We start from the raw sequence: 8376 nt of genomic DNA, 5'->3' as shown, positions 1-8376 counted from the left end.
CTATAGCGCCAACATATTCCACAGCAATTTACAATTGAAAAGGATTCACATAGAAGCATGTTCACACTAAGTACAAATACGGCCACTTCCTGCAGAGGTGACATGCCTGATCCTTCTCACAGCCTGAGAAGTTGGTGAACATTTCCAGAAGACTGATGGCCATGTCTCTGCAGTAAAGCACATCTCTAAACGCTGTGAATAGAAGCTCAGACAAGATGGCCGCCCCTATAATTATATACTGATAGAATCTGAAAAAAAAGTACCACAGAAAATAATTCTTCTTCCCCTCATACATGTGGTGTATGGTACAGGCTGCGGTAAAGCCCAGACACCAGCAGAATGCCTCTGGCTCTTTTTGTGGTAAATCTCTGTGAGGCCCTGATGGCAGAAATAACTTGTATTGGTGGAAGTGTTTACACCGTAGCCGTTCCCAGCGTCTGCGAGCCTTGCTTACTTTTGTGACATGCAGGTCAGTCCTAAAAAGGATTTAAAAAACCCAGCGCGCCTGCATGACTTTCAGATTATTTTTCTTTCATTGCATTCCATAAGAAAAGGAATTTAAGAAAACTCCGTCTTGCCGTTAGGTTCTGTGCCAAACAGGCTTCCTCCGGCGCGCAGAGCAGGACAGCTTGATGTATACAGGAAGCCGGCGCGGGCGCAGAGCGCTGTCTGATGGCTGGATACAGAGCGATGACTGCCAAAAGAAAACGTACCGTGCGAGGCAGCTAGGAGGACATGTGCTCCCATGCTCCACAGAGAGACGAGTCTTCGGACTCTCACACAAGTCCATTTTCTGCTGCACTTACTGCGATCGTGTGATTGCCGCCTGTTTCACTCTATTCAGATAATTAAGGCTCATTCGTGCGTGGAAGATTTTCAGGCATTTCAGTCTGACTCGCAGTTTCCGCCACGACTCCTCTGAAGGGCAGAGTCGTCGGCACACCAGGAATGAAAGGCTGGTACCGTGTCTTTCATGGTTTTATGTGAGAATATGCTTGTTCATAAATGGCAAACAGTGTGAGGTGCGGGCAATGTGGCAGGATTAGGGCACACAGTAGTGGACCACCGCTTTTTACAGGCAGTTGTCTCCTTTGTAAAATAAAAATAACGTACTCCCTCACCTACCGCACCGTTCCTGTCATGTCAGAGCCGGGGTTCGTTAGTCCGCAGGGCTCCTGTGCACAGTGTCGGACTGGGGTGACAAGGGCCCACCAATAACATTGACTTTGGGGGGCCCACTTTTCACCTGCATGCAAATACTATACTAACTTTGTTCACAAATTTACTGGGTAGCGTGGTTAATGAATGATGAGATGCTGCTCAGGTGTGGACTATGCATTGTCAAGACTGATTAGAAGGCTGAGGAAAGTGGGACACTTTTTAAAATAACTTGTATTATTGGTAAATCTGCCGGTTCAGAACTGCCACTTCAGTTGTCTCATTGGTTTTTGCTTACTGTCCTGTAGTGATATTGTCCTAGCTAACCTACACTGACCGCTGCAGCCAATCGCTGTGCTCAGCGGTGTAGACAGCATGGACAACTTGTGACCAATGGGGAGAGTGATCAATTCCAACACTAGAATCAACTCTGACTTATTTTACTGGGAACATTTTGCAGTCTGCTATGTACTGTGATACACGGAGGCTACAGACACCAATCCCTATTGCAAAAACCATATCAAGCAAAATATAAATGCTACAAAAAAGACTTTGTATCCTTTAAAGAGGTATTCTCAAAATATTAAATTGCATTGATTAGTTAGTTAGCAAGAAAACAAGTTTGCAATTTACTTGCTTTTTCTATCTGCTGTCATTTTCAAGCAATGAGGGCTTTTATCTTTCATAGTATACAGCTGGTTTCCTTGGATCTTGGCTACTATTACTTGCCCAGACCCTGGTCCAGTCTGTGAAATAGTTACACTCCAGGAGAGGAGTTAACTTGTAACATACCAGCCATGTTGTTGTTTCCAGTCCATTGATTTTTATACAGCACTTATCTACTCACCTACCTCCTCCCCCTCTCAGCTCCTGACAAGCTGCTGTTATAAATCTCTCACTGCCCAGAGCTGTTTGCTTGTTTGTGTTCCCTGTAATCTCTATATGTATATACAATAATACCAGTGAACAAACCACTCATACCTGAATGTGTTACAGCAAAACTGGTGCTGAGCTTTATAGCTCTGCTAAAACTACAGCTCTGCTGCCAATCAGAGCTGTCACTCAAGGAGAAGAGCCCACCCTGCCAGAGACCAGGAGAGGAGACTGCAGAGTTGTGAGGTCCTTGATGGACAACTTGAGAATACCCCTTTACGGATATAACTTGTGCTGCTTCTATGCAATGTCTGCTGCTTTAATGAAACATTTGAGCAAGGAGAAAGAAGAGGAAAAAAAAACAGCATTTTTTTTCTGACTTATTATTGAACAAAACCACAGCCGGGGAAATCAAGAAACACTATTTTACCTGTAAACGAAGACCACATCCACAGTGATGATTTCACTTGTTTGTGAACCACATTGAGTTGCTCTGTATAATAATGGTCTGTTCATTTATGTATTAGGACATGATTTGCATTTTTTCCCTTTCTTACCAATATCAGCTAATTGCAGTAAAAAAATAATGATTTCATCTGCTTTATTCTGCAGGGAAAAAAGCATAAAGAGAAGGAAGTGGAATTGTAAGTCATAGGAGAAAAATATGGATTGAAAACAGATGTCCAGTGAAAAAAAGAACACAAATACAGTTAATATTCATTTTGAGTATTCATGAGGACCGATCCAAAGCTGCCTATACATGTTAAAGTGATACTAACAGAAGAAACAGACATTTGGGGGGAAATAAGGATGGGGGGGAGTGTTCGATTTTTTTTTTTTTTAATCTTGTTATGAAATCAGTTACATTGGTTTGTATTCTACGCATTAAAGGAGTTCCCCAATTTAAGAAACGTAGAAACCAAATCCTTATAAAATACATAAGTGTAGATCCTTTAAAGAGGCTGTTCACTACTTTAGCATTAATGACCTATCCATAGGATAGGTAATCAATATCTGATCAGTCAGGGTCCGGCACCACCGCCGATCAGCTGTTATAGGTGTTGGCTGCTGTGACTGCTGGCTGGAAATGCTCACTTGCGGAGCTATGTCGTCTTCTGGTAGTGGCCGCCACAGGGTACTGCACATTCATTCCTATTCTAATCAATAGATACTGTTTGTGCACACAGGTTTTTGAGGAGGTTTTGGAGTGGAACCTCTTAAAAATGCAGGAAAAATCGCTTGAAAATTACTTGACTTTCTATAAATTTCAGTTGTAAAACCACTTTGCCTCTGATAAAATCCGCTCCACACTAAACACTGTCCAGTCAGAAGGCTGCAAAAAACTGGACAAAGAAGTTCCTGAAGATGTTTCTACTAGAAAAACTCGTCATTTTCTCTGACGCCCATGACGGCACCACGGAGAGAGGGGATCCGCCCACCAAGGACAGGAAACCTACAGATAAAAAGGCGGTACCTCTCTCCTGCATCAGTTGGTTTCCTGTCCTTGATGGGAGACCTACAGATCACCTCCGTTAGAGGAAAAGTTCTTCGTGGGAGTCCGGGGCCAATCAGCCGATTTAGGCAGCGGGGGCCCCCCTGCCTCGGTTAGATGTGGTGACCCGAAGCGCCACCGCTAGGGGCTGGTAGGCCTTTTAGGGTGCGCGGAGAGAGGTGGCAGGAGCCGCCTCTCTAAGAAGTCTTACCAGCAGCAGCCGTGTCCAAGAGTCCGCTCTATGGATAGGAGTGATGTGGCTCCCTGGCGTCAGTCTGCAGCCTGAGCTCCCGAGAGTCCCCGAGGAGTCAGCGTTAGTAAGTGCGCCGCCATCTTGCTTCATCTGCGCCCGCGCGAGGAGCGGATGTATTTAAGCAGCAGGGGCTTGCGTGCGCACAAGCGCTGCGATCCCCGCCTAGTGCCGGCGTCGCCGCTGGAGGAATGCGCAGGCGCGGGAGTTCGTGCCCGGGCGATCTGCGCAGGCGCGGGATTCCACGCGCAGGGCGAACTGCGCATGCGCGGAAGAGGAAAAAAAAAAAATGGCGCCTTCCACCGCTATTTTAAGCGGGGCGTCTGGGGGCAAAAGCGCTTCTGAAATGGAGTCTGGCCAATGCTCACCAGTGAGCGATATGGAGCAGGTATCTCCCCTTCCCAGGGCGTCTCCACAACCAACGCCGCAGCAGCAGAAGCGACGGACCCAGAAAGGCCAAGGCTCTACCGGAGGGCGTTCTGGATCGCTACACAGCAAAGAGTCCAGCATTGTGTCCGGCTCTAAGAACACGGATCGTGCCCAACCGGTATTTATGGGTCCATAAGGTGGTGAGTGATCTCCGTGAATGTTAGCGATAGTGAGAATCTATCTTTGTGTCTTTTACCATAGGGGAAGAAAAGCACAAGTAAAACTAAACATGTCATATGTGCCCTATGCAAAGAAGATCTTCCATCTTCATGGGACAAAAGACTTTGCAGTGTTTGCATTCAGCAGACTGTGTCAGAAGGCCTTCCCGAGTTTGCGGCAGATCTCAAAAACCTGATTAAAGTCCAGGTAGAGGTAACCTTTAAATCCCTCAAAGGTGGGAGAAAGAGAAGGAAGACTAAACATAGATCTCCATCTCCTGAATCGGGTAATTCAGGGGAAGATACGGATCCAGACTCGGCTAATTCTTCCTCCTCATCCTCATCATCATCTTCATCCTCCTCAGGGGGCCGTAGCTGCTTTCCCATAGAAGAAACTGATAGCCTTATTAAAGCCGTTAGGAACACTATGGGGCTGGCAGATCCTCACCCCAAAAAATCCGTCCAAGACATAATGTTCGGAGGGCTTGACCAGAAAAAGAGAAGGGCCTTTCCTCTCAATGAAAAAATTCAATCTTTGATCAAAAAAGAGTGGAAAAAGCCTGTGAGAAAATCACTACTCACTCCAAAAAAGAAATATCCATTCGATGACCAGTCCTGTTCCTTCTGGGATAAGGCTCCTAAACTGGACGTGGCAATCGCCAAAGCATCCAAAAAATATGCCCTTCCGTTTGAGGACATGGGGGTTTTGAAAGACCCAATGGACAAAAAAGCAGATGGGTTCCTCAGAGGTTCATGGGAAGCGGCTGGTGGAGGCCTTAAACCAGCAGTCGCTGCCGCTTGTACATCCCGCTCCCTGATGGTTTGGCTAGACCAATTGGAAAGCCAACTCAAAAACAGGTCTTCCCGAGACTCAATGCTAAAAATGTTGCCCGTTATGCGGGGAGCTGCCGCCTTCTTGGCTGACGCCTCGGTGGACTCAATCAAGTTATCCGCTAGGTCGGCGGTGTTTTCTAATGCCGCAAGGCGGGCCCTCTGGCTAAAATGTTGGCCTGGGGACCTCCAGACCAAGTCTAAATTATGTATAATTCCCTGTGAAGGAGAGTTCCTATTCGGGCCCACTCTAGATGACATACTAGAAAAAGCAGGGGATAAAAAGAAATCTTTCCCCGCCCTGGGCTTCCCTTCATACAGAAGGCCCTTTCGGAGCAAGAGGTTCTTCCGAAGGAAGCCGGGGAAAAACCAGGATAGGTGGGAAGACAAGCGAAACAAAAACAAGGGTTTCATCTTCAACAAAACCCCTAACGACAATAAAAACCCGCACAATGAAGGCTTGCCCCAGGTGGGGGGAAGACTTGCCCTCTTCGCCTCAGCCTGGGAAAAGATTACCAACAGTCCTTGGGTGTTGAACATAGTAAAGTCCGGTCTAAAATTGAAATTTCAGAAACCCCCTCACCCCTCATTCAGGATGACTTCTTCAAAGGAAGAGCAGCTGGCATTAGAAAAAGAAGTCATAGGACTGGTAAACAAAGGGGTTCTCATGGAAGTTCCCCTACAAGAAAGAGGTCTAGGGTGCTACTCCCCTCTGTTCCTGAGGAAGAAGCCGGACGGCTCATTCAGAACTATTGTGAATCTAAAAGAGTTAAACAAATTTCTAGAAATCCAGCCGTTCAAGATGGAGACAATAAAGACCTCAATAAAGATGCTGTTTCCACTGTGTTTTATGGTAGTCCTGGATTTAAGGGACGCCTACTATCACGTCCCTATTCACAAAGATTATCAGAAATTCCTCAGAATAGCGGTCCATATAAAGGGGGTGGTATACCATTTTCAATTCTTAGCCCTACCCTTCGGGTTGGCTATAGCTCCGCGGGTCTTCACAAAAATAGTGGCGGAGGTAATGGCTCACCTGAGGGAGAAAGATACCCTGATAGTACCTTACCTCGACGACTTTTTGATAATAGGCTCCTCTCCACAACACTGCGAGGAACAGCTAAAAACAATCAGACATTCCCTAGAAGAACTAGGTTGGTTAATAAACCTAAAGAAATCCAGATTGTTACCATGCCAGATCCAAGAGTACTTGGGTCTCACTCTGGACTCGATAAAACAAGAATGTCGCCTTCCAGGGGAAAAAATCCAAAACATCATAAATCTGGTATCCAGAAGGCGAGACAATCCCTCCATAACACTGCGCCAAGCGATGTCCCTCCTGGGATCCATGACGGCCTGCATCCCGGCAGTCCAATGGGCTCACTTACACTCAAGGGAACTTCAATGGCAAATCTTGTCAGAGGAAGTTTCTCTAAAAGGGAATTTAGAAGGTCAGCTCGTTTTGTCACTAAACACAATTCGGTCTCTGGGCTGGTGGACATCACTAAGCAATATTTCTCAGGGAATCCCGTGGGTGACTCCTGTATCTCGGATAGTGACAACAGACGCAAGTCCCAGCGGGTGGGGGGCTCACCTCAACGACCTGTTAGCTCAGGGGGATTGGGCTCCATATCTGAAAAAGGCATCCTCCAATATGAAAGAACTGTTGGCGGTCAAATTTGCACTCTTAGAGTTCCTGGGGCCCCTTCGATCTCACCACGTCAGAATTATGTCAGACAACAAGGTGGTGATAGCATATCTGAATCACTAAGGGGGTACCTGTTCTCAGAGTCTGATGGAGATAACCAGCTCAATCTTCCACATAGCCGAAAGCAACTTTCAATCTCTATCGGGCCTGCACATAAAGGGCGTAGACAATTTCAGAGCAGACTACTTAAGTCGCTCCCGCCTGAAACAAGGGGAGTGGGAGCTAAATCAGTTAGTGTTCAATCAAATCGCGGTAAAATGGGGCTCACCAAGCATAGACCTCTTCGCAAACCATCTGAACAAAAAAGTGAACACCTTTTGCTCCATAACACCGTGGGGGAACCCTGTTTCCCTGGATGCGTTCCTAATACCGTGGAACCATCAACTAGCGTATGCATTTCCCCCCATTGCTCTGATTCCAGCTGTGCTGAGGAAGATTCGGGAGGACGGGGCCCACATAGTCTTAATAGCCCCGTTCTGGCCGAAGAGGCCTTGGTTTTCCTGGATGAGGAGAATGTCCATCTCCGATCCATGGGTTCTGCCGGATCTCCCGAACCTTCTCTCCCAAGGCCCAGTTCATCATCCTCAGGTGGCAAGTTTGCACTTGACAGCTTGGCATTTGAAAGGGAGCTACTAGAAAACAGAGGGTTTTCCCCGGGGCTAGTTTCTACATTGTTACAAAGTAGGAAGCCCGTTACAACCAGACAGTACGGGAAAATTTGGAAAAAATTTCTCTCATCTTCAGGCTCCAAAATTGGGGAGGGTGTCCCTCTTAATGCCATTCTGGAGTTTCTGCAAAAGGGATTAGAGTTGGGTCTGGCCACAAACACCTTAAAGGTGCACGTAGCGGCTCTAGGAGCTCTGTTTAACTATGACCTAGCAGGGAACCGGTGGATATCTAGATTCATCAAAGCAGCCGGTAGGTCAAGGCCCCTACCCGTTGAAATCTACCCCTCAGTGGGATTTAAATTTAGTTCTTAGGGCGTTATCCAAACCTCCCTTTGAACCATTATCAGATGCTTCAGTAAAAATCTTATCCTTAAAAACTTCCCTACTAGTTGCACTCATGTCCGCACGTAGGGTCAGTGATATCCAAGCCCTTTCCGCCAACCCCCCATTTACTCAAATCCTGGATGATAGGGTCATCCTAAAAACTGACCCTGCATATCTCCCAAAAGTGGGATCCCGTTTTCACAGAACTCAGGAAATATCACTGCCCTCTTTCTGTCCTAACCCCAAAAACAAAGAGGAAGAGGCGTTACATTCATTAGATGTAAGGAGATGTCTGATACGTTACATAGAGGCCACTAGGGAGAGTAGGGAGGATTCCTCTCTCTTTGTGTGTTTCCAGGGTCCCCGGAAGGGGAAGAAAGCATCTAAAGGCACCCTGGCAAGATGGATTACAGAAGCCATCAGCCTGTCATACTCAGCAAGTGGCGTACCCGTCCCGGGAAATATCAAGGCACACTCGACAAGGG

This window comes from Ranitomeya variabilis, chromosome 3, assembly GCF_051348905.1.
Source record: "Ranitomeya variabilis isolate aRanVar5 chromosome 3, aRanVar5.hap1, whole genome shotgun sequence".
Classification (NCBI taxonomy): domain Eukaryota; kingdom Metazoa; phylum Chordata; class Amphibia; order Anura; family Dendrobatidae; genus Ranitomeya; species Ranitomeya variabilis.
The sequence above is the reverse complement of the archived record's forward strand: the minus strand, read 5'-3'. Positions refer to the sequence as shown.